We start from the raw sequence: 25,366 nt of genomic DNA, 5'->3' as shown, positions 1-25,366 counted from the left end.
ATACAAGAAATTATTCTCTTATTTTTTACATGGTATCAGAGCCATCCTTTTTTCACGTTTTTTTTTTTCTCTTACCTGATAGCTATATCGTTCTCTCCATTGCTTAATTATGTCTGATTCTGAGGCTTCAAAAAAATTGTAGCTATGAAGCAATCTGCCAAATCGGAGGATGTAAATCTCAATCCAACGACTGGCGACTTGCAAAACATTCGGACGAACTATCGTTTGGATGGAAAGAACTACTTGAAATGGTCCCAATTTGTTCGGACTTATTTGAAGGGAAAAGGGAGAATTAGTCAGCTTCTTGGGACTGGACCCAAACCAGGAGAAGAAGGCTTCGACACATGGGATGAAGCTGATTCTATGGTCATGTCGTGGCTGTGGGAGTCGATGGATCCAAGGATCAGTGACACTGTCATGTTTTTGACATCTGCAAAGGCCATTTGGGAGTCAATCAAACGAACTTATTCGAAGGCTCGTGATACTGCCCATGTTTATGAAATCAAAATAAAGGTGGGATCAGCCAAGCAAGGAAATAAACAGATCACTGAGTACGCCAACGAACTTCAAAATCTTTGGCAAGAACTTGATCACTATCGGGTTGTGATGAACTAGTCCAGAAGACGCCTCAACTCTTAAACAATTCATTGATAAGGACCGAGTTTATGATTTTTTAGCTGGGTTGAACCCAAAATTTGATCAAGTAAGGGTCAAAATTCTAGGAAAAGATGAGATACCATCTTTGGAAGAAACAATCTCTTTGATTCACGCTGAAAAAGTCGGAGAAGTGTGATGCTAGAGCCTCAAAATTCAGAGGGGTCGGTGATGGTCGCGAAGATTCCAGAACAACGTGAAGTTATGGAGTATGGAAGGGCAGAAATATCAAAAGTTGAAAGCCGAGAGGGTAAGAAAGATTTATGGTGCATTTACTGTAGAAAGACTGGACACACCAAGGACAAGTGTGAGAACCTGAAATTCCAGCAGTAGCAGCAGCTAGCAAATTTCAGCAGAAGCTAAAAATTCCAGCAGAAGCTAATATTTCAGAAGCTGGTATTTTTCCAGCAGATTAGAATCCAGCAGCAGCAGCACGAAATTCCAGCAGACAGTTACTAATTCAGCCATGACTTGTAACTGAAGCATTTAAAACGGAATAAAGATTGTTAATGGCAGATTATGGCCATTAATTGGGAGGCTAACAGTCAAAATTTTGCCTATATATAACACTCTCAAACCTCTGAAATGGGTTACACAAATCTTGAGATTATCACTTGAATTTTCGAGCTAAGAGAGTGTTGATTTTCGAGCAGCAAAAACCAGTAGCAAGAAGAAGCAGATTTCAGACTTCAACCGAAACACTTTTAGCAAATTACGGTAAGTGGACTTATATATAAATATCTTGAAATCCAGTTTGATAATTCTGTTTTAAAGTTCAGTTCTGTATGTTTGATTTCTGATATATGATTTTCAATCACTGAAACTCCCTAGTGAACTAATGGTAGGAATATATATTCTGAACATTTCTGAATTCTGATTCTGATTCTGGCCTCACCCCTTAGAGGAGAGAACATATAGGGGACTGATATCAGTTTAGCCATGAAATTCAGTAACGTGCTCAGTGCTTACTAATTCTGATTTCTGTTCTGAAACCGGTGTCAACCAACCGCCGTCCCGGGGCATGACATTGAAGTGGTATCAGAGCAAACCAGGTTTTCATAATCTGGGGAGGAGGAACTAGAAATAATAAGTTCTAATAGACTTCTGAAAATACGTTCTGAAAATTTCGGGAATAGACTACTGAAAATAAGCTACTGTAATAGACTACTGAAATGATAGACTGAATACGTACAGTTAGGAAAATCAGTAGGGAAACAAAGCAGTAGACCAGTAGATCTGAAACCAGAACCAGTAGATGGAAACCAGAACCAGTAGATGGAAACCATAGCATCAAACCAGTAGCCGAAATCAGAACCAGTAGATGGAAAACAGTAGATCTGAATGCAGAAAACTGGGTCAGTAAAATCGGAATGCAGCAGACTGGTTCTAATAGTGCTGGAAAGCAGCAGACAATGCTGGAAAAGCAGCAGACTGATTGCAGTAGCATCAGAATTGCAGTAGACAGTGAATTCCAGCAAGCGAATACAGTAGACCTTGCAAATGGCATGGAAGTTGAGGTGTTTTTCACGCAAACTTCAAACGGCCATAACTTTTGATCCAAGAGGAATTTTTACTATTAAAAGTAGGCGTTGGAAAGCTCTCGACGAGGAGAACCTAACCTAGCACCGCCGACGAACCCCAAAATCCTTCGTTAAGATAGTGATATCATCATTTCCGTAAAATTTTCCAACTTTTCGAAACTTTGAGGAATTTTCATTTCCAAACGGCTTAGCATTTTTACACCAAACTTGGTACCATTCATGTTCTTGATGTGAAGGATTTTTAGTAAATTTTTCACGGAATTTTGAGACCGAAAAATTTTGAGCTATTTTCTTTCATTGAATGCATAGACAGTACTGATTTTGTTCATTCCAGTAATTGTCTATAACTCAACCTGTACTCTTGAGATCAATTCTGAACATTCACTCTCCTATTTTAGATGAAGATTATGATTGATCAGAGTAGCTACATTAAGAGCTTAGAAAAGAAGAAGTACCTATAGATGTAGTGGAAAAAGAACAATGATAATGGAGAGATGATAAGGTAGACTAGATTGGTATTATCATACGAAAAGAAAGAAGTGTAACATTCTTTTGAAATGTACCAAGATAAGTTGAATCATATTGAGAATGTACCTATCTGATATAAGTTGACTTACATTTTTGGGAATTTACCTATCGAAGATAAGCTTCTGACTTAAGATGAATTGTTTGACTCGCGGATAATATATTATTTATGAAAATATGAGATAAGGATTATATAAGCTTTGAAATTCAGATTTAGAAAAAAAATTTTGTGTCAATAATTAATGATATGTACATTAAATTTGGGATGCTAAGTAAAGGACCTCCAATGAAACTTGTTAAAACATGCTAGACTCATAGTCTTGATTAAGGAAAGATTTAGTAAAAGAAGAATTGTCTGAGGATTTAGTTTCTTCCGTTCAAGGTTGAAAGAAATTTTAACTAAGTTATAATTATTGGGACTTGAAGCAATCGGCTGATAAGGAGTTATATTCTAAGATTCTATATTGGTTTCAAGGTTTGAGTTAGTAATCGTGTTAATTTTAAGATAGAATAAAATAAGTATGGATACGCATATATTCAGTGCCGATCTTATACAGTGTACTTTGGGAATTGATTGGTTGGACAAGAATCAGGTAATGGTAGATTGTCGGAGTAAGAATGTCAAACCCCAATCCAAGAAGAAATCGTACTTCGTGGTAAAGATAAGGAACATAAATCCTTCCTTTCTACTTCTCAGACCTAGAAAGTCTAACTAGCAATGATCGATCAGCGAGGTAAAAAAAAAGGTGAATCTAAAGATAGAGGATATTCCAGTTATTCAGGAATTTCTGGACGTCTTTCCCGAAGAACTCCCTGGCACAATCCCCGAACTTGATTCCTAGGGCTACACCAATCTCAAAAGCACCATACCGTATGGCTCCAGCAGAGTTGAAAGAACTCAAAGAACAACTTCAAGAATTGTTGGATAAGAAGCAAATTCGATCGAACGCATCTCCGTGGGGAGCACCTGTCCTGTTCGTATAGAAGAAGGACGGAGGCATGAGATTGTGTATCGATTACATAGAACTGAATAAGATCACAATCAAGAATAAGTATCCGCTTCCAAGGATAGATGACTTGTTTGACCAACTCAAGGGAGCTACGGTCTTTTCCAAGCTCGATTTAAGGTCAGGCTATCACCAACTCAAGGTCAAATCAGACGATATTCCGAAGACAGCCTTCAGAACAAGATATGGACACTATGAGTTCACAGTGATGCCGTTCGGGTTAACAAACGCTCCGGCAGTATTCATGGATCTCATGAACAGAGTGTTCAAGCCATTTCTTGACAAGTTTGTTGTGGTATTCATCGACGATATTCTAGTACATTCGTCAAGTGAAGAAGACCACAAGGAACATCTTCGTTTCACCCTCCAGACGCTGAGAGAAAAAGAGTTATACGCCAAGTTCAAGAAATGTTAATTTTGGCTAGAAAGCGTCACATTCTTGGGTCACATCGTATCAGCAGCAGGAGTAGCTGTGGACCCTAAGAAAGTAGAAGCAATCTCAGATTGGCCGAGACCAAAGTCAGTGACAGAAATTAGAAGTTTCTTGGGACTAGCAGGCTATTATCGAAAATTTGTTGAAGGATTCTCTTCAATAGCAATACCTCTCACCAAACTTACACAGAAGAACTCTAAATTTCAATGGAGTGAAGATTGTGAGCAAAGCTTCGAGACTTTGAAGAAGAAGCCTATCTCAACTCCGGTGTTAGTATTGCCAACTGAAGGCAAAGACTTCACCATCTACAGTGATGCATCTAAAGGAGGTTTAGGATGTGTACTCATGCAAGAGGGAAGGGTGACTGCATACGCATCGAGACAGTTGAAGACGTATGAACAGAATTACCCAACACATGACCGCGAGCTAGCAGCAGAGGTATTTGCACTCAAGATTTGGAAACACTGTTTATATGGTGCTAGATGTGAAATATTCACCGATCATCAAAGCCTCAAGTACTTGTTCACTCGGAAAGAGTTAAACATGAGGCAGAGGCGATTGATTGAACTCATGAAGGATTACGACTTGACGATAAGCTACCACCCAGGCAAAGACAACAAGGTAGCAGATGCTTTAAGTCGAAAGAATATGAGTAAGATGATCCTGACATCACTTTCAAGTACAACCATGCCTTCGAGAGACTATCAAGATAAGGCAAGATAGAGATTCCGCTTTGGTGAAACTGAAAGAGCAAGCTAAAGAAGGGAAATCACCAAACTTCGTTATGGACCACAAAGGAATCTTGTGGATGAAAGGACGATTGAGCATACCAGACATCGATAACCTTCGACAAGAAGTAATGTCTGAGGCACATAAGTCGAAATTTTCAGTCCATCATGGCACTACCAAGATGTACAGAGATTTGAAGAAAAAGTTTTGGTGGAGTGGAATGAAGAAAGACGTGGCAATATTTGTTTCCAAGTGTCACGTGTGCCAGCAAGTCCAAAGACCTGGAAGACTTCTGCAACCTCTAGAAATTCCAGAATGGAAATGGGAGCATATTTCTATGGATTTCGTAGTGGGTTTACCAAAGACGAGACAAGGTCATGACGGAGTATGGGTAATCGTAGATAGACTCACAAAATCTGCGCATTTCTTACTTGTCCGCATGAATTATAATTTGGACAAGCTAGCCACCTTGTACATGAATGAGATCGTGCGATTACATGGAGTACCAGCTAGCATACTATCAGACAAAGATCCTAGGTTTACGTCTCGATTTTGGAAGAGCTTTCAACAAGCTATGGGGACAAAAGTTACTCTTAGTACGGCCTATCATCCTCAGACCGATGGTCAAACAGAGAGAACAATTCAAACTCTTGAGGATATGCTGAGAGCTTGTGCTCTATACTTCAGTGGTAATTGGAGCGAACATCTGCCCTTAATCGAATTCGCATACAATAATAGTTACCACAGTAGTATTGGAATGGCACCATACGAAGCTCTGTATGGACGAAAATGTCGATCACCACTGTATTGGGATGAGGTAGGGGAAAAAGCCATTGTTGGACCCGAAATGATCCAAGAAACAGTGGATAAAGTCGCTTTGATCAAGAGCTGCACAAGATCGACAGAAAAGCTGGGCTGATCAGAAAAGACGACCCGTGGAATTTGAAGTTGGAGAAAAGGCATATGTAAAAGTGTCCCTATGAAGGGTGTAATCCGATTCAATAAGCTGGGAAACTGAATCCCAGATACGTCGGACCATTTGAAATTCTTGAGAAAGTGGGAACACTTGCTTATAGATTAGCACTTCCACCTGACATGTCAAGAATTCACAATGTATTCCACGTTTCGCAGCTGAGAAGATATATTTCCGATTCTAGTCGAAGCTGGACCACTGTTGGTTGAGGGAAATTTAAATAAAGGACTGAAATATGAAGAAATTCCGATTCGAATTGTGGATAACAAAGACCAAGTACTGAGGCGACGAACTATTCCATATGTCAAAGTACAATGGTCCAATCACACCGAAAGAGAAGCTACTTGGGAGTTGGAAGAAAAGATGCGAGAACAATACCCTTATCTCTTTGAAGATCATGCATAGCCAAGTTTCGAGGACGAAACTTCTCATAAGGAGGGAGGGATGTGAGAACCTGAAATTCCAGCAGTAGCAGCAACTAGCAAATTTCAACAGAAGCTAAAAATTCCAGCAGAAGCTAATATTTCAGAAGCTGGTATTTTTCCAGCAGATTAGAATCCAACAGCAGCAGCACGAAATTCCAGCAGACAGTTACTAATTCAGCCATGACTTGTAACTGAAGCATTTAAAACGGAATAAAGATTGTTAATGGCAGATTATGGCCATTAATTGGGAGGCTAACAGTAAGAATTTTGCCTATATGTAACACTCTCAAACCTCTGAAATGGGTTACACAAATCTTGAGATTATCACTTGAATTTTCGAGCTAAGAGAGTGCTGATTTTCGAGCAGCAAGAACCAGTAGCAAGAAGAAGCAGATTTCAGACTTCAACCGAAACACTTTTAGCAAATTACGGTAAGTGGGCTTATATATAATATCTTGAAATCCGTTTGATAATTCTGTTTTAAAGTTCAGTTCTGTATGTTTGATTTCTGATATATGATTTTGAATCACTGAAACTCCCTAGTGAACTAATGGTAGGAATATATATTCTGAACATTTCTGAATTCTGATTCTGATTCTGGCCTCACCCCTTAGAGGAGAGAACATATAGGGGACTGATATCAGTTTAGCCATGAAATTCAGTAACGTGCTCAGTGCTTACTAATTCTGATTTCTGTTCTGAAACCGGTGTCAACCAACCCCCGTCCCGGGGCGTGACAACAAGTGCTGGAAATTACATGGCAGAAACAAGGACTGGAATCAACGATGAGGACAAACCAGAAACATAAACCAAGCCAACTTTACGGTTAACCAGCCAAGTCAAAAAGGTGACCCAAGACTGAATGAACTCAGCAAGGAAGAGGTTGAGAAACTTCGAAAACTCCTTGGGAATGAAGAGAAAATCAGTGGTACTTGCTCCTTAGCCCATTCAGGTAAGTCTCTTATCTCTCTAGGATTAAATGCCTCGGATAAAGTTGTTAGAAATTTGTGGATTGTCGATTATGGAGCCACAGACCATATGACCCATTCCTCACTTAAATTCAAGAACTACACACCTTGTCCAAGCAACCGAAAGATAACCATTGTTGATGGTTCTCTTACCACTGTTGCTGGAATAGACAATATCCAAATCAGCCCCACAATTACACTTCACAATGTTCTTCACGTGCCAAGATTATCCACTAGCCTAATATCTATAAAAAAACTTACCTCTGACCTGAAATGTAATGTGCTTTTTTATCCATCCCATTGTATATTTCAGGATCGGGATTCGGGGAGGAAGATTGGACGTACTAGGGAAGAAAACGAGCTATATTTTCTTGAGGATATTGGCAACTTGAACAACGTTAGGAATCAAGTGTCTTCTTCTTTTTTGTAATCTTCAAATAAAGATAACATTTGGCTTCATCATTTCCGATTGGGTCATCCATCTTTTGGAGTTTTAAAATCTATGTTTCCGTTGTTATTTGTGGGGTTAGGAAATGAACGTCTTCATTGCGATGTTTGTGAGTTTGCAAAACATAAACGTGTAAACTTTCCAATAAGCAATAAAAAATGTGCTACACCTTTTTATCTGATCCATAGTGATTTTTGGGGACCCTCAATTACTCCTAATATATCTGGACCTCGATGGTTTGTCTCATTTATTGATGATTGCACCCCGATTTCATGGATATTCCTTCTCAAAAATAAGTCCGATGTTAGTACCGTGTTTCAAAATTTTCATTCTATGATCCAGAATCAATTTGGGAAAAAAATCCAACAAATTAGATCAGATAACGCAAGAGAATATTTCAATCACACATTGTCTTCCTATTTTGAAAAGGAGGGAATTATCCATGAATCATCTTGCTCCTATACCCCACAACAAAATGGAGTGGCAAAAAGGAAAAATGGTCATTTGTTAGCTACAGCCCGAGCTCTTCTTTTTCATAAAAATGTTCCAAAAAATTATTGGGGAGAAGCCGTACTAACAGCTGCATACATCATAAACCGTCTGCCCTCAAAAACGTTAGGTTTTAGAAGTCCAATCCAGGTTCTGTCTGAGTTTTTCCCTAACCTTGACAAGGATCCTCACCTCAACCCAAAAATTTTTGGCTGTCCTGCATTTGTCCATGTTCATAACAAGGGAAAGTTAGATCATAGAGCTCTTAAGTGTATCTTTGTTGGGTATTCATCAACCCAAAAGGGCTACAAGTGTTATCATCTTGCTACCAAGAAATTTTTTGTTTCTATGGACGTTACTTTTGATGAAGATGCATCATACTTTACCCAACCATGTCTTCAAGAGGAAGCAGTACCTGCTCTTGAAGATAAGGATAAAGATTCTTTCTTACTTGAGTTACCTTCAGCCACTCCGGCAGCCCCAACTCCTTCCATTCCAGCCTCTGTTGAGCCAAGTCACTCTTCGAATAAGTCTCCTAACAGCAAGCAATTTGACCATGTATACTCAAGAAGAAAAAAGCCCGAAGTTGCCCACGAGCAAATCCAAGAATCCAAACCTAATTCTGAAAATGAGGTATGTCCAGAAAATGCTATTTCTTGTGATTATGATCTGCCTATTGCTGCTCGAAAAGGAACAAGAGAATGCACTAAAAAACCTCTTTATCCAATTGCCAATTTTGTAACATTTCAAAATTTCACTGCATCACATAGAGCTTTCCTAGTAAATTTAAACACTATTCACATTCCTAATACTTTATCTGAGGCATTATCTAATGAGAATTGGAGAGTTGCTATGAAAGTTGAAATGCAGGCGCTGGAAAAGAACAAAACATGGGAAGTTGTTGATCTCCCACCAGGAAAGAAGGTTGTGGGTTGCAAATGGGTGTTTACAATAAAGTACAAATCTGATGGCTCACTGGAGAGATACAAGGCCAGACTTGTTGCAAATGGCTATACACAAACCTATGGTGTTGATTATCAAGAGACATTCGCTCCAGTTGCCAAGATGAATACATTTCGAATCCTATTGTCTTTAGCATCCAACTTTAACTGGAACTTAGAGCAGTTTGATGTAAAGAATGCATTCCTTCACGGTGACCTGGAAGAAGAAATATACATGGATGTTCCTCCAGGATTCGATAAAGATTTCGAGGGCTCTAAAGTTTGCAAATTAAAGAAGGCATTATATGGCCTTAAACAATCACCAAGGGCCTGGTTTGGGAGGTTCACCAAAGCAATGCTTGCCTATGGATACAGACAAAGCCAAGGAGACCATACTTTGTTCTTTAAACATTCCGACTCATGGGGAGTCACAATCCTATTGGTATATGTGGATGATATAGTTTTGACTGGAAACAATGAAAATGAAAAGCAAGCGTTGAGGAATTGTTTGGCAAAAGAGTTTGAGATGAAAGAACTTGGGAGATTGCAATATTTTCTTGGAATAGAAGTAGTTCATTCCAAGAAAGGGATCTTTATCTCACAACAAAAGTATGTCACGGATCTACTGTCTGAAACCGGAATGCTAGCTTGCAAACCAGCCCCTACACCAATTGATGCTACTCACAAACTTGGTGATGACAATGATGGACCCGTGGTCGACAAAGAGAGGTATCAAAGGCTGGTTGGTAAGCTTATATATCTTGCCCATACCAGACCGGATATTGCATACACTGTGGGGATTATAAGTCAATTTATGCATGATCCTAGAGAAGTACACCTACATGCAGTCTATAGGTTACTGCAGTACCTAAAAGCCAACCCAGGCAAAGGCATTTTATTCAAAAGAAACGCTGGATTAAGCCTTGAGGCATATACTGACGTGGATTATGCAGGTTCTCTTGTTGATAGAAGGTCAACTTCAGGATATTGTACTTTTCTAGGAGGCATCCCAGCTTGAGGGGGAGTGTTAAAACTGGAGATATTGTTACTATGTTAGAAGATTGTATAAATAATATCTTGTAGATTTTTAATTGATATTGTGTATCTTAGATTGATATAGATGTATATTTGGTTTCCTTAAATCAGGGGATTGCTAGGATTAAGATCTAGGGTTTCCATTATAAATAATTTAGTGTGTTGTATAAATACCAAGTAGTTATTGGAAAACGATACAAGAAATTATTCTCTTATTTTTTACAGTTACCATTCATGCATCGCATATCATTGCATTTACTTGGTATTATTACATGTCTTTTATATACATCGTAATTTTACTGGTTTGTTGTACTGGGGTCTGACCCCTGTTTTCTTTTTATGTTGTGGTTGTTTTTGATGCCATAGCAGGTCATTCCAGGGGATTTGACACGTCTGGTGGAGCGTCAGCGAGTGGTACCCAGTAGTCAGTTGGTTTGTGTCAGAGTTCCCAGATATCTATATATTATACTGGTTTGATACATTTGACAGGGAGATACCCTGTGTAGCTGTATGGTGATGTTTTTATGTTGTTTTGGATTTTATTTGTGGTATGTTGTGTCTAGTCCTGGCCATTGCGGCTGTAGGATATTTGTTTGGTTGATTGTGAACTTGATGTTATTTTTGACCGTATATTGATGTTGTTGTGTTTTGAAATTTTTGGGATGTCCTACTTACGGGGAGGTCATGCAGAAATTTCTGTAGGCCCAAATGAACATTTTAAATTCGTTTTAGCTGTTTAAACAATTTAATCTTTGTTGTTTGATAATTAAATATTAATTAAGAGTACGGTCCCTCACAGTACAAGTTTCTAAGATATTTGTTTGTCAATTGATGCGACCAGGTGAATTGGGCATGAGATGGGTGAGCAATTTCACCGGGTCGGATTATGTTTGTTCAGGAAAAAGTTCTCCCTAGCTTTTGAAATATCTGCACACTTAAAATAACAAAGATCATTAATGGGGTGCCGGAAGGGTTTCCGGCATGGTCACTCCGACGCTCAAGTCAGTCAGGTGTTTTTTTGGAGAGAGTTAATATTATTTTAGCAATAAAATATATATCTGAATGAATTAATATTAGACAAACATGGTATTTATAGGGGAAGTCGATGAGAACTTTGTTTTTAGTGCCCAATTGCTACTCATGATGGGTGGTTGTCAATCCTCTGCTTACTGACACTGTTGAGTCTGACAACCCATGCCTATTCCGATCGAGTCACATCACTCTTGCGTGCTTTGAAAGGCCTCATAATGATGATCAAGTCATGGTGCCCCATACCTATGAGTTCAAACATGATAACATGTACCGTAATGCCCCCGGTTTCTCGCCACCCGGGCCCTCACTTCCCGATACCAAAGATCTACCCAAACTCTTACCACTAAGGCTCAAAGATGAACCTTGCCCTTGCCGACTTTCCGGGCTACCCTAAGTCCACATTGGAGATGACCCGGAAATAGGATATTCCCCGGGGTATCACCACTCCCTCCCTGAAATGGTAGGGCTAGAGCTGTCCCGAGTAACAAGAATATGTTATGTGATTTAGGGTTGATGTTAGCATGAGGTAAGCCCTAGATTTAGGATATTCCCCGGGGTATCACCATCTCCGACGCATTTCGTTCCCTTCTGGTGACCTATTCTGTCACTCTGTGGCCAGCTTCCCATCCCATCTTCCGTAAGTGCTTTCCTCCCTTTTGATCCATCTTTTTCTTTTTTGAAAAATGTTTGATTCCATTTCTACTTTTGGAGCGAATGCGCACGGCTCACCTGGGTATGAGTCTGCAGCGGCACGCTCCAATTCACCTTCCCTTTTTGTTGAAAAATCCACTTCCCACCACCTTCCAAAAAAATCAAAAAAGCAAAAAATCAATCCCCTCACCATTGGCACTTTACGAGCTTCTAAAAAAGAGAAGGGCAAATCCTGATCTCCTGGCTCACCTCATCCTGATGCACTGAGTGCTCTCTGGTTTTCTACCATGGAAAGTACTCTACGTTCCAGGGCTGAGGAAGATCTTAGAGTCCTAGGCTCTATTCTTTTTTCCTATCAAATCCGGATTCCCGATCCCTTCGATCGGGCTGATCAGTCCCCAGAACCAAGTACATAGTTGTCTCAGATTTCCCCTTCCTTCTTTTTATATCGACATGGCCCACTTCCTCGGGGTCCCCATAAACTATTTCATCCAAGCTCTTTCTGAATCATGGCCTCGACCTATATCCTCTTTAAAATGCACAACCTTCTTATTAACCCTCTCGTTCTATATTATTTTTTTGTTATCGCCTTCTCCCTATATGCCCAGTTGAAGAGTCGATTCCTTGATGACATCCCCTTCTCATTGAAAGGATGGAAAGGTTGTTTCTTCTACATCAACCTTCCCTCCCCTCCCAAATGCCTGACCGGCTTCTTGCCCAGCCTCCCTACCCAGCATGAGCTTTCTCGTGGCTATAAATTTGAGGAGCTTTACACTCGAATCCAGGAACTGGTGGAGGGGAAAAAGTTTTCTTCTTCTCTCCTCCTTAATGAGGACAATTTAGTGGCTTACGGGTTGAGTGCCCTGGCCGAGGTAATTTCCTTCTTTATCACTTTCTCTTCTTCTTGTTTTTTTTACACCTATCTTTCTTTTGTACAGATAACTCGAAAATTCAAGAGACCTTTGCGAGAATGTGGGCGGCTGCAAAAGCGGCTGAAGAGAAAAATAAGGCTACCAAAAAAACTGCTGAGGAGAAAAAGAAGGCCACTCGGAAAGGGGCCCTTGAAGCTCAGGCTGTGATTGAGACCAATACCACCAGGGGTCAGTCAACCTACTGATGATGTCAGGGCGAAGGTGCTTGAAATAGAAAAAAACAGATGCCCCGACTCTCCCGGGGATTCTGTAGACCACGTTCCTCTCATCCGGAGGAAACGAAAAGCTACATCCACCCCCAAGTTGGTCTTGCTGAGTGATGCGGAGGAGGAGGGCCAAAGTTATTTCCGGGCGGCCTACTCCATTCATCCATCCTCGGCTCATCTGCTCGCCGAATCCCAGGTTAAAATACATTACCGAGCCTCATGCCTCTCGGGTTTAAATCAATTACTGAGGCCTCATGCCTCCGGGTTTTATAGACTACCGAAGTCTCATGCCTCCTGGGTTTAATAGATTACCGGGGACTCATGCCTCCTGGGTTTAATATAATGCTTTGTACACTTTTGAGAAGAAAAAACCTTCATTAATATTTCAAATAATAAGTTCACTTTTAATCATAATATTTCTTCAAATGAAAAGCACTCCAGGGTCTTTTCACAGATGCCCCGACTCTCCCGGGGATTCTGTAGACCACGTTCCTCTCATCCGGAGGAAACGAAAAGCTACATCCACCCCCAAGTTGGTCTTGCTGAGTGATGCGGAGGAGGAGGGCCAAAGTTATTTCCGGGCGGCCTACTCCATTCATCCATCCTCGGCTCATCTGCTCGCCGAATCCCAGGTTAAAATACATTACCGAGCCTCATGCCTCTCGGGTTTAAATCAATTACTGAGGCCTCATGCCTCCGGGTTTTATAGACTACCGAAGTCTCATGCCTCCTGGGTTTAATAGATTACCGGGGACTCATGCCTCCTGGGTTTAATATAATGCTTTGTACACTTTTGAGAAGAAAAAACCTTCATTAATATTTCAAATAATAAGTTCACTTTTAATCATAATATTTCTTCAAATGAAAAGCACTCCAGGGTCTTTTCAAAGATAGTCCCTGGTTATCCTCTAAATACAATGCTCCTGAACTGAGTCTTTTTATCACTTTGTAAGGTCCTTCACACCGGGCTTCTAACTTTTCTGCCTCTACAGCCGGGGGTTTGCTTTCTTTAGAACCAGATCACCAACTTGAAATTCTCGGGGTCGAACTTTCTTATTATAAGCTCGTATGCCCCGTCTGTGATAAACTTCCATTCGAAAGGTTTCTCTTTCTCTTTTTTTCTTGTACTAAGTCCAATTCTTGGGCCCGAGCTTCATCATTCTATTCTGGATAACTTTGAATTTTGGACCGAAGTCTGTCCGATCTCTACTGGCAATACTGCTTCAGATCCATAAACCAAACTGTAAAGAGTTTCTTTAGTAGCAGTCAGGGGAGTGGTTCAATAGGCCCAGAGAACACTGGGTATCTCTTCCACCAAATCTTTTCCCACGCCATGCAATCTAGCTTTCAGAGCTTGCACGATCTGCCCATTAGTTTGTGGATATGCTACTGAGGTGAATGACCGAATAATCTTCATTTCTTTCCACCAGGCCATAATTCTTGGCCCATGGAATTGTCAGCCATTGTCTGATATCAACTTCCTGGGTAGCCCAAACCTACAAACTATGTTTTTTCATAATAACTTTAATACCTCTTCTTCAGTAATTCTGGCCAGGGGCTCGGCTTCCACCCATTTGGAAAAGTAGTCCACGGCCACTAGCAAGAATATTTCTGAGCTCAGGCTACTGGCTTGACCCCATACTTTCTGAGAGTGGAGAAGGTTTCTTCCAGATCTTATATGAAGCCCGACTTCTCATTGGGTTTAACCAAAATGTCATCCACATGGACCTCGACATTCTTCCCGACTTGTTTTTCAAAAATCCTTGCCTTGATCTTCTTGGGCCAGGGGTAGATACCCCTGGTGAGCATCCATGAAACACAGTAGTTCATATCCGGACGTAGAATCAACCAGCTGGTCAATCCGGGGTAAGGGATAACAGTCTTTGGGACAGGCTTTGTTTAGATCCCAGAAATCCACACACATCTTCTATCAAGTCTAATTCATGGGCCCGGGCTACATCATTCTTTTCTGGATAACTTTGAATCCTTGCCGAAGTCTGCCTGATCTCTACTGGCAACACTGAATAATCTTCATTTCTTTGCACTAGGCCATGATTTTTCGCCATTGGAATTGTCGGCCGTTGTCAGATATTAACTTCCTGGGTAGCCCAAACCTGCAAACTATGTTTTTCCATAAAAATTTTAATATCTCCTCTTCAGTAATACTAGCCAGGGGCTCAGCTTAATTTGGAAAAGTAGTCCACTGTTACCAACATGAATTTTTCCTGAGCTCGGGCTATTGGGAAGGATCCCACAATATCCAAGCCACATTGATCGAAAGGACAGGATGCTCGAACAAGCTTCAAAGATAAGGCCAGGCTGTGGCAAAAATTACCATGGAGCTGACATCTTCACAAGACTGGACTATATTCTGGGCATCTGTATTCATAGTAGGCCACCAGAATCGAGCCAATAGTGCTTTCGTGGTAAGTGTTATGGTTCCGAGATGGTCTCCGCAACATCCTTCATGAATTTTTTTTAGCGCATATTTAATTTCTTCTCCAGCCAAACATTTGAGCAGAGGCCTTGGAATGATCGTCACTACAATTCTCCTTTAAGGACATTGAAACGGGAACATTGCCTCTTGATTTTCTAGGCTTGTTGAGGATCTGCCGGCAGCTGTCCTGCTAAAATGAACTCGAGCAGAAAGTTACGGGACCTGTATCTATGGTCGAGACCATCTTGGTGTGATGAATAACATCTCTTCCACCCTCTCAAGTCAAAGATGACGCCATTTCGGCAAGTGCATCGGCCTCAATATTTTCTTCTCTCGGGATTTGCTCTGCGCTCAAGTCAGTAAAACTCTCTGATAGCTCTTGAATTCCTTTAATCTTCTTTCTCGGACTTCATAAGAGCCTTTGACTTGCTGAATAACTAGTTGAGAGTCCGAGTATAGGATGATTCGGGCGGCTCCAACTTCTCGGGCAGCTTTTATTCTGATTACTACTGATTCATATTCAGCTTAATTATTTGAAGCCTGGAAGTCTAATCTCACAGCAGGCTTTACTTTTTCTTCCGTCGAGGAAACCAGACCGACTCCTACCCCACTTCCTTCTTTACCGGCAGCACCATCAACAACACACTCTCCAAACTTCCTCCTGCCCAGGCTGTGTCATTTTGATTAGAAAATCTGACAAAGCTTGAGCTTTTATCGCGGTCCTTGGCTGGTAAGTGATATTCCCCGAACTCTATTATCCATTTTTCTAGCCTCCTCGAGATATCTGGGTTGGTCATAATCTTTCCCAGTGAGCTGTAGGTGAGGACAATGATAGAATTTTTGCGACTTTCGAAGTATCTGAAAGAAGAGATAACTCCGATGTGATGATCTTAATATGAAACGGGCCAAAGATGCAATCCGACCTGTCAGCTTTTGCACGTCCTTGATGGCTCTAAGAGAAACCATTTCCAAAATAGCCTTTACCTTCTCAGGATTAACTTCAATTCATCTCTCGGTCACTATGAAGCCCAGAAACTTGCCAGGGGGATTTGATGATATCCCTGTTATGCATCCACGAAACACAGTAATTCATATCCAGATGTAGAATCGACCAGCCGATCAATTCAGGGCAAGGGTAAACAATCTTTGGGACAAGCTTTGTTCAGATCCAACACACATCCTCCATTTCCTTGTGGCTTTCTGGACTAGAACCACATTTGACAACCAAGTCGGGAATTGGACCTCTCTGACTTAGCCAGCTCTGAGAAGCTCCCCCGTTTGTTCTGCTATTACCTTGTCTTTTATCTAGTTCGAAATGTCTTTTCTTTTGTATCACTGGCCGGGAGTTCGGGAGAATGTTTAGCTTTTGTTCGTCTACATGAGCCGAGATCCCAATTAACTCCGTAGGGTACCATGCGAAGATATCCACATCTTGCTGCAAACAAACTATTAATTGAGATCCACCAATCCTGGGCAACTTTGGTGTTTTCCCGGGATTTCCAGGGATTAAGGTAATTTCTTCCTGCTCTTCTCCCACCACCGCCTGCACTTTCTCTACAGAATGCACTTATTCACCTCTTCCTCCCCTGCGCTTCTGTACCCCGACAATTCTTGCCATCTTATCCACTCTGACAATCTCGACGTAACATTTTTGTGAGGAGGGTCGATCTCCCCGAACTTACCGGACCCTACCACCTTTCACGGGAAACTTAATTTTCTGATGATAGGTGGAGGCAATGGCCTTAAAAACGTTCATGGTCGGTCTTCCCAATATGACATTGTACGAAGAGGATGCGTTGACCACTGTGAATATGGTCATAACTGATTTCTTCAAGTCTCCGGATCCTATTGTCAAGGGGAGCACAATCTCCCCTCGGGGATGGACTGTATGACATGCAAATCCAAACAGAGCAGTTTCCACATGCTTGAGTTGATAATTTTTTAAATCCATTTGGTCCAGTGCTCTTTGAAATATAACATTGACGGAGCTGCTCAAGTCCACACACATTCGCCTTATATCGATGTAGACTGACTCCTTGTAAATCTTGAGGCCCGAAACTGATGGTTGATTCCTCCTCCTTCCCCGGGCCATTCACATTCAAGACCTCTCGCCAGCTCCAAGCTTTCCGATATCAGTTGGAATCACCATTAGTAGATCCTCCGGATATCAATTTTAATTACTCCCAAGGTATGGGATTTTCCTCGGGCCTTTCCTTCCCAAGCTCTTTCTGATGCGATGGATCTGGAGTGACTCCCTCGTACAATTTCAGAATACGGGGCTCTGGCAGATGGTGTTGGCCCCGGATTTCTGAGGACCCACGGGGGAGTCTTCTTGTTTTTTTTCTGCCGGATTAACTTCAATAGGATCTGTCCGGGGGTGATTTTTCCTCAACTGCTTGCACTCGCTGGTGTCGTGATAACACTCATGATGGAATGTACAAAACTTTAAGGCTGGCCTCGTGTCCTGGGGAGGGCAGTGGGGGCTGGTTGCCTTATCTTCACAAAGGTGTAATGCTTGGTCCTTTGATCTTTTTAAGAGAGCGTAATAAGAGAAACGCCCCATGGGATTCTCTCTTCAAACCCATTCTTCTATTCTCTCTGACTGGTGGTTTCTTTCTTTTTTAACAACCCTCCTCTTCTGCTTCTGAGGTTCCTTCATATTGATGTACTTCTAGCTTATCAAACCATTGTTGGGTCGAATCCACCAATGTGGTTAAGAATGTCTTACACTTGATCTCATCACCATAACAATGTAACATGGACATGTTCTCAAAACAGGCCAAATGTTCTTCAAGGTCTAAATTCCTTTCGTATTCCTTGATGTTTGCTGATTGAAAGTGAGTTGGTAAGGGCTCATTGATTATATGGGCAGAGAAAAGACATCCCCTTGGTTGAGCTCGACTAGTTGGACAGGATCCGTCTTGTCCTTCCAATTTTTTCGCCTTTTGTCTTAAATCTTCCAGCTCTTCAGCCATGGTGAAGGTTATGGAACATCCCTGGGAGCGTTCCTTCCCCCTTCCTTTGTTTTGTTCTGAGGAGAGGATAATTCCCGGGATTCTTCCAAACGGGGTGCCCGGCTGCTGCTGGGTGGCAATTTTTCTATCATCGCCTTTTGGACAGCTGCTGCTATACACTGAGTCAACTGCTCGGGGTTGATCATGAATGTTTGTTGGGGTGGCAGTTTTTCTATCATCGTCTTTTGGACAACTGCTATTATACACTAAGTCAACTGCTCGGTGTTGATCATGAAAGTTTGTTGGGTTGGATTTCCTTGGAGTACTTCTGAGTCGGATGACTCCCTTATGGAATTATCTCTCCGAGCTGAATTTCGAGTGGAAACCATATCAAAACAGGCCAAATGTTCTTCAGGGTTTAAATTCCTTTCATATTCATTGATGTTTGCTGCTTGAAAGTGAGTTGGTAAGGGATCATTGATTATATGCGTAGAGAAAAGACATCCCCTTGGTTGAGCTCGACTAGTTGGACAGGATCCGGCTTGTCCTTTTAGTTTCTTAGCCTTTTGTCTTAAATCTTCCGGCTCTTCAGCCATGGTGAAGGTTATGGAACATCCCTGGGAGCGTTCCTTCCCCCTTCCTTTGTTTTGTTCTGAGGAGAGGATTATCCCCGGGATTCTTCCAAACGGGGTGCCCGACTGCTGCTGGGTGGCAATTTTTCTATCATCGCCTTTTGGACAGCTGCTGCTATACACTGAGTCAACTGCTCGGGGTTGATCATGAAAGTTTGTTGGGGTGGCAATTTTTCTATCATCGCCTTTAGGACAACTGCTACTATACACTGAGTCAACTGCTCGGGGTTGATCATGAAAGTTTGTTGGGGTGGATTTCCTTGGAGTACTTCTGAGCCGGATGACTCCCTTCTGGAATTATCTCTCGGAGCCGACTTTCGAGTGGAAACCATATCAAAACAGGCCAAATGTTTTCAAGGTCTAAATTCCTTTCATATTCCTTGATGTTTGCTGACTGAAAGTGAGTTGGTAAGGGCTTATTGATTATATGAGCAGAGAAAAGACATCCCCTTGGTTTAGCTCGACTAGTTGGACAGGATCCGGCTTGTCCTTCCAGTTTCTTCGCCTTTTGTCTTAAATCTTCCAGCTCTTCAGCCATGGTGAAGGTTATGGAACATTGCTGGGAGCGTTCCTCCCCCTTCCTTTGTTTTGTTCTGAGGAGAGGATTATCCCGGAGATTCTTCCAAACGGGGTGCCCGGCTGCTTCAGCCATGGTGAAGGTTATGGAACATCCCTCGGAGCGTTCCTTCCCCCTTTCTTTGTTTTGTTCTGAGGAGAGGATTATCCCCGGGATTCTTCCAAACGGGGTGCCTGGCTGCTGCTGGGTGGCAATTTTTCTATCATCGCCTTTTGTACAGCTGCTGCTATACACTGAGTCAACTGCTCGGGGTTGATCATGAAAGTTTGTTGGGTTGGATTTCCTTGGAGTACTTCTGAATCGGATGACTCACTTATGGAATTATCTCTCCGAGCTGACTTTCGAGTGGAAACCATATAAAACAGGCCAGAAGTTCTTCAGGGTCTAAATTCCTTTCATATTCCTTGATGTTTCTGCTTTAAAGTTAGTTGGTAAGGGCTCATTTATTATATGCGCAGAGAAAAGACATCCCCTTGGTTGAGCTCGACTAGTTGGACAGGATCCGGCTTGACCTTCAAGTTTCTTAGCCTTTTGTCTTAAATCTTCCGGCTCTTCAGCCATGGTGAAGGTTATGGAAAATCTTTGTGAGCGTTCCTTCCCCCTTCCTTTGTTTTTGTTCTGAGGAGAGGATTATCCCGGGATTCTTCCAAACGGGGTGCTCGGCTGCTGTTGGGTGGCAAATTTTCTATCATCGCCTTTTGGACAGCTGCTGATATACACTGAGTCAACTGCTCGGGGTTGATCAGGAAAGTTTGTTGGGGTGGCAATTTTTCTATCATCGCCTTTTGGACAACTGCCACTATACACTGTGTCAACTGCTCGGGGTTGATCATGAAAGTTTGTTGGGGTGGATTTCCTTGAATACTTTTGAGTCGGATGACTCCCTTCTGGAATTATCTCTCTGAGCTGACTTTCGAGTGGAAACCATACCAAAACAGGCCAAATGTTCTTCAGGGTCTAAATTCCTTTCATATTCCTTGATGTTTGCTGACTGAAAGTGAGTTGGTAAGGGCTCATTGATTATATGAGCAGAGAAAAGACATCCCCTTGGTTAAGCTCGACTAGTTGAACAGGATCCGGCTTGTCCTTCCAGTTTCTTCGCCTTTTGTCTTAAATCTTTCAGCTCTTCAGCCATGGTGAAGGTTATGGAACATCTCTGGGAACGTTCCTCCCACCTTCCTTTGTTTTGTTTTGAGGAGAGGATTATCCCCCGGATTCTTCCAAACGGGGTGCCCGGCTGCTGCTGGGTGGCAATTTTTCTATCATCGCCTTTTGGACAGCTGCTCTATACACTGAGTCAACTGCTCGGGGTTGATCATTAAAGTTTGTTGGGGTGGATTTCCTTGGAGTACTTCTGAGCCGGATGACTCCCTTCTGGAATTATCTCTCCGAGCTGACTTTCGAATGGAAACCATTTCAAAACAGGCCAAATGCTCTTCAGGGTCTAAATTCCTTTCATATTCCTTGATGTTTGCTGCTTGAAAGTGAGTTGGTGAGTGCTCCTTGATTATATGGGTAGAGAAAAGACATCCCCTTTGTTGAGCTCGACTAGTTGGACAGGATCCCGCTTGTCCTTCCAGTTTCTTCGCCTTTTGTCTTAAATCTTCCAGCTCTACCATGGTAAAGGTTATGGAACATCCCTGGGAGCGTTCCTTCCCCCTTCCTTTGTTTTGTTCTGAGGAGAGGATTATCCCCGGGATTCTTCCAAACGGGGTGCCCGGCTGCTGCTGGGTGGCAATTTTCTATCATCGCCTTTTGGACAGCTGCTGCTATACACTGAGTCAACTGCTCGGGGTTGATCATGAAAGTTTGTTGGGGTGGCAATTTTTCTATCATCGCCTTTCGGACAACTGCTACTATGCATTGAGTCAACTGCTCGAGGTTGATCACGAAAGTTTGTTGGGGTGGATTTCCTTGGAGTACTTTTGAGTCAGATGACTCCCTTTTGGAATTATCTCTCCGAGCTGACTTTCGAGTGGAAACCATATCAAAACAGGCCAAATGTTCTTCGCCTTTAGTCTTAAATCTTCCAGCTCTTTAGCCATGGTGAAGGTTATAGAACATCTCTGGGAGCGTTCCTTCCCTCTTCTTTTGTTTTGTTCTGAGGAGAGGATTATCCCCGGGATTTTTCCAAACGGGGTGCCTGGCTACTGCTGGGTGGCAATTTTTTTATCATCGCCTATTGGACTGCTGCTGCTATACACTGAGTCAACTGCTCGGGGTTGATCATGAAAGTTTGTCGGGGTCGCAATTTTTCTATCATCGTCTTTTGGACAACTGCTGCTATACACTGAGTCAACTGCTCAGTGTTGATCATGAAAGTTTGTTGGGGTGGATTTCCTTGGAGTACTTCTGAGCCGGAGGACTCCCTTCTAGAATTATCTCTCCGAGCTGACTTTCGAATGGAAACCATATCAAAACAAGCCAAATGCTCTTCAGGGTCTAAATTCCTTTCATATTCCTTGATGTTTGCTGCGAGCTCGACTAGTTGGACAGGATCCGGCTTGTCCTTCCAGTTTCTTCGCCTTTTGTCTTAAATCTTCCAGCTCTTCGGCCATGGTGAAGGTTATGGAACATCTCTGGGAGCGTTCCTTCCCCCTGCCTTTGTTTTGTTCTGAGGAGAGGATTATCCCCATGATTCTTCCAAACGGGGTGCCCGGCTGCTGCTGGGTGGCAATTTTTCTATCATCGCCTTTTGGACAGCTGCTGCTATACACTGAGTGAACTGCTCGGGGTTGATCATGAAAGTTTGTTGGGGTGGCAATTTTTCTATCATCGCCTTTCGGACAACTGCTACTATACATTGAGTCAACTGCTCGATGTTGATCATGAAAGTTTGTTGGGTTGGATTTCCTTGGAGTAACTTCTGAGTCGGATGACTCCCTTACGGAATTATCTCTCCGAGCTGAATTTCGAGTGGAAACCATATCAAAACAGGCCAAATGTTCTTCAGGGTTTAAATTCCTTTCATATTCCTTGATGTTTGCTGCTTGAAAGTGAGTTGGTAAGGGCTCATTGATTATATGGGTAGAGAAAAGACATCCCCTTGGTTGAGCTCAAATAGTTGGACAGGATCCGGCTTGTCATTCCAGTTTCTTCGCCTTTAGTCTTAAATCTTCCAGCTCTTTAGCCATGGTGAAGGTTATGGAACATCTCTGGGAGCGTTCCTTCCCCCTGCCTTTGTTTTGTTCTGAGGAGAGGATTATCCCCATGATTCTTCCAAACGGGGTGCTAGGCTGCTGCTGGGTGGCAATTTTTCTATCATCGCCTTTTGGACAGCTGCTGCTATACACTGAGTCAACTGCTCGGGGTTGATCATGAAAGTTTGTTGGGGTGGCAATTTTTCTATCATCGCCTTTCGGACAACTGCTACTATACATTGAGTCAACTGCTCGATGTTGATCATGAAAGTTTGTTGGGTTGGATTTCCTTGGAGTAACTTCTGAGTCGGATGACTCTCTTATGGAATTATCTCTCCGAGCTGAATTTCGAGTGGAAACCATATCAAAACAGGCCAAATGTTCTTCAGGGTTTAAATTCCTTTCATATTCCTTGATGTTTGCTGCTTGAAAGTGAGTTGGTAAGGGCTCATTGATTATATGGGTAGAGAAAAGACATCCCCTTGGTTGAGCTCAAATAGTTGGACAGGATCCGGCTTGTCCTTCCAGTTTCTTCGCCTTTAGTCTTAAATCTTCCAGCTCTTTAGCCATGGTGAAGGTTATGGAACATCTCTGGGAGCGTTCCTTCCCCCTGCCTTTGTTTTGTTCTGAGGAGAGGATTATCCCCATGATTCTTTTAAACGGGGTGCCCGGCTGCTGCTGGGTGGCAATTTTTCTATCATCGCCTTTTGGACAGCTGCTGCTATACACTGAGTCAACTGCTCGGGGTTGATCATGAAAGTTTGTTGGGGTGGCAATTTTTCTATCATCGCCTTTCGGACAACTGCTACTATACATTGAGTCAACTGCTCGATGTTGATCATGAAAGTTTGTTGGGTTGGATTTCCTTGGAGTAACTTCTGAGTCGGATGACTCCCTTATGGAATTATCTCTCCGAGCTGAATTTCGAGTGGAAACCATATCAAAACAGGCCAAATGTTCTTCAGGGTTTAAATTCCTTTCATATTCCTTGATGTTTGCTGCTTGAAAGTGAGTTGGTAAGGGCTCATTGATTATATGGGTAGAGAAAAGACATCCCCTTGGTTGAGCTCAAATAGTTGGACAGGATCCGGCTTGTCCTTCCAGTTTCTTCGCCTTTAGTCTTAAATCTTCCAGCTCTTTAGCCATGGTGAAGGTTATGGAACATCGCTGGGAGCGTTCCTTCCCCCTGCCTTTGTTTTGTTCTGAGGAGAGGATTATCCCCATGATTCTTCCAAACGGGGTGCCCGGCTGCTGCTGGGTGGCAATTTTTCTATCATCGCCTTTTGGACAGCTGCTGCTATACACTGAGTCAACTGCTCGGGGTTGATCATGAAAGTTTGTTGGGGTGGCAATTTTTCTATCATCGCCTTTCGGACAACTGCTACTATACATTGAGTCAACTGCTCGATGTTGATCATGAAAGTTTGTTGGGTTGGATTTCCTTGGAGTAACTTCTGAGTCGGATGACTCCCTTATGGAATTATCTCTCCGAGCTGAATTTCGAGTGGAAACCATATCAAAACAGGCCAAATGTTCTTCAGGGTTTAAATTCCTTTCATATTCCTTGATGTTTGCTGCTTGAAAGTGAGTTGGTAAGGGCTCATTGATTATATGGGTAGAGAAAAGACATCCCCTTGGTTGAGCTCGACTAGTTGGACAGGATCCGGCTTGTCCTTCCAGTTTCTTCGCCTTTAGTCTTAAATCTTCCAGCTCTTTAGCCATGGTGAAGGTTATGGAACATCTCTGGGAGCGTTCCTTCCCTCTTCTTTTGTTTTGTTCTGAGGAGAGGATTCTTCCAAACGGGGTGCCTGGCTGCTGCTGGGTGGCAATTTTTATATCATCGTCTATTGGACAGCTACTGTTATACACTGAGTCAACTGCTCGGGGTTGATCATGAAAGTTTGTTGGGGTCGCAATTTTTCTATCATCGTCTTTTGGACAACTGCTGCTATACACTGAGTCAACTGCTCGGTGTTGATCATGAAACGTTGGGGTGGATTTCCTTGGAGTACTTCTGAGCCGGAGGACTCCCTTCTGGAATTATCTCTCCGAGCTGACTTTCGAATGGAAACCATATCAATACAAGCCAAATGCTCTTCAGGGTCTAAATTCCTTTCATATTCCTTGATGTTTGCTGCGAGCTCGACTAGTTGGACAGGATCCGGCTTGTCCTTCCAGTTTCTTTGCCTTTTGTCTTAAATCTTCCAGCTCTTCGGCCATGGTGAAGGTTATGGAACATCTCTGGGAGCGTTCCTTCCCCCTGCCTTTTTTTGTTCTGAGGAGAGGATTATCCCCATGATTCTTCCAAACGGGGTGCCCGGCTGCTGCTGGGTGGCAATTTTTCTATCATCGCCTTTTGGACAGCTGCTGCTATACACTGAGTCAACTGCTCGGGGTTGATCATGAAAGTTTGTTGGGGTCGCAATTTTTCTATCATCGCCTTTTGGACAACTGCTAATATACACTGAGTCAACTGCTCGGGGTTGATCATGAAAGTTTGTTGGGGTGGATTTCCTTGGAGTACTTCTGAGCCGGATATCTCTCTTCTGGAATTATCTCTCCAAGCTGACTTTCGAATGGAAACCATGTCAAAACAGGCCAAATGCTCTTCAGGGTCTAAATTCCTTTCATATTCCT

At 42.4% G+C, this 25,366-nt stretch overlaps 1 protein-coding gene and 1 long non-coding RNA gene across 8 annotated transcripts in view; one reads left to right on the top strand and one right to left on the bottom strand.

Moving 5' to 3' along the window:
- Positions 1-10,909, top strand: part of LOC142520090 (uncharacterized) — a 109,606-nt gene extending 98,697 nt beyond the window's left edge. The window contains exon 3 of the long non-coding RNA XR_012813903.1: positions 10,538-10,909. This is a non-coding gene — a long non-coding RNA (uncharacterized LOC142520090). The remainder of the gene's footprint in view (positions 1-10,537) is intronic.
- The window catches only part of LOC142520088 (vacuolar sorting protein 18-like), a 46,367-nt gene that overhangs the window by 16,600 nt on the left and 4,401 nt on the right, over positions 1-25,366 (bottom strand). The window lies entirely within an intron of this gene.

The sequence above is a fragment of the Primulina tabacum genome, chromosome 12 (genome assembly GCF_025594145.1).
Source record: "Primulina tabacum isolate GXHZ01 chromosome 12, ASM2559414v2, whole genome shotgun sequence".
Lineage (NCBI taxonomy): Eukaryota > Viridiplantae > Streptophyta > Magnoliopsida > Lamiales > Gesneriaceae > Primulina > Primulina tabacum.
The sequence above is the reverse complement of the archived record's forward strand: the minus strand, read 5'-3'. Positions and strand labels throughout refer to the sequence as shown.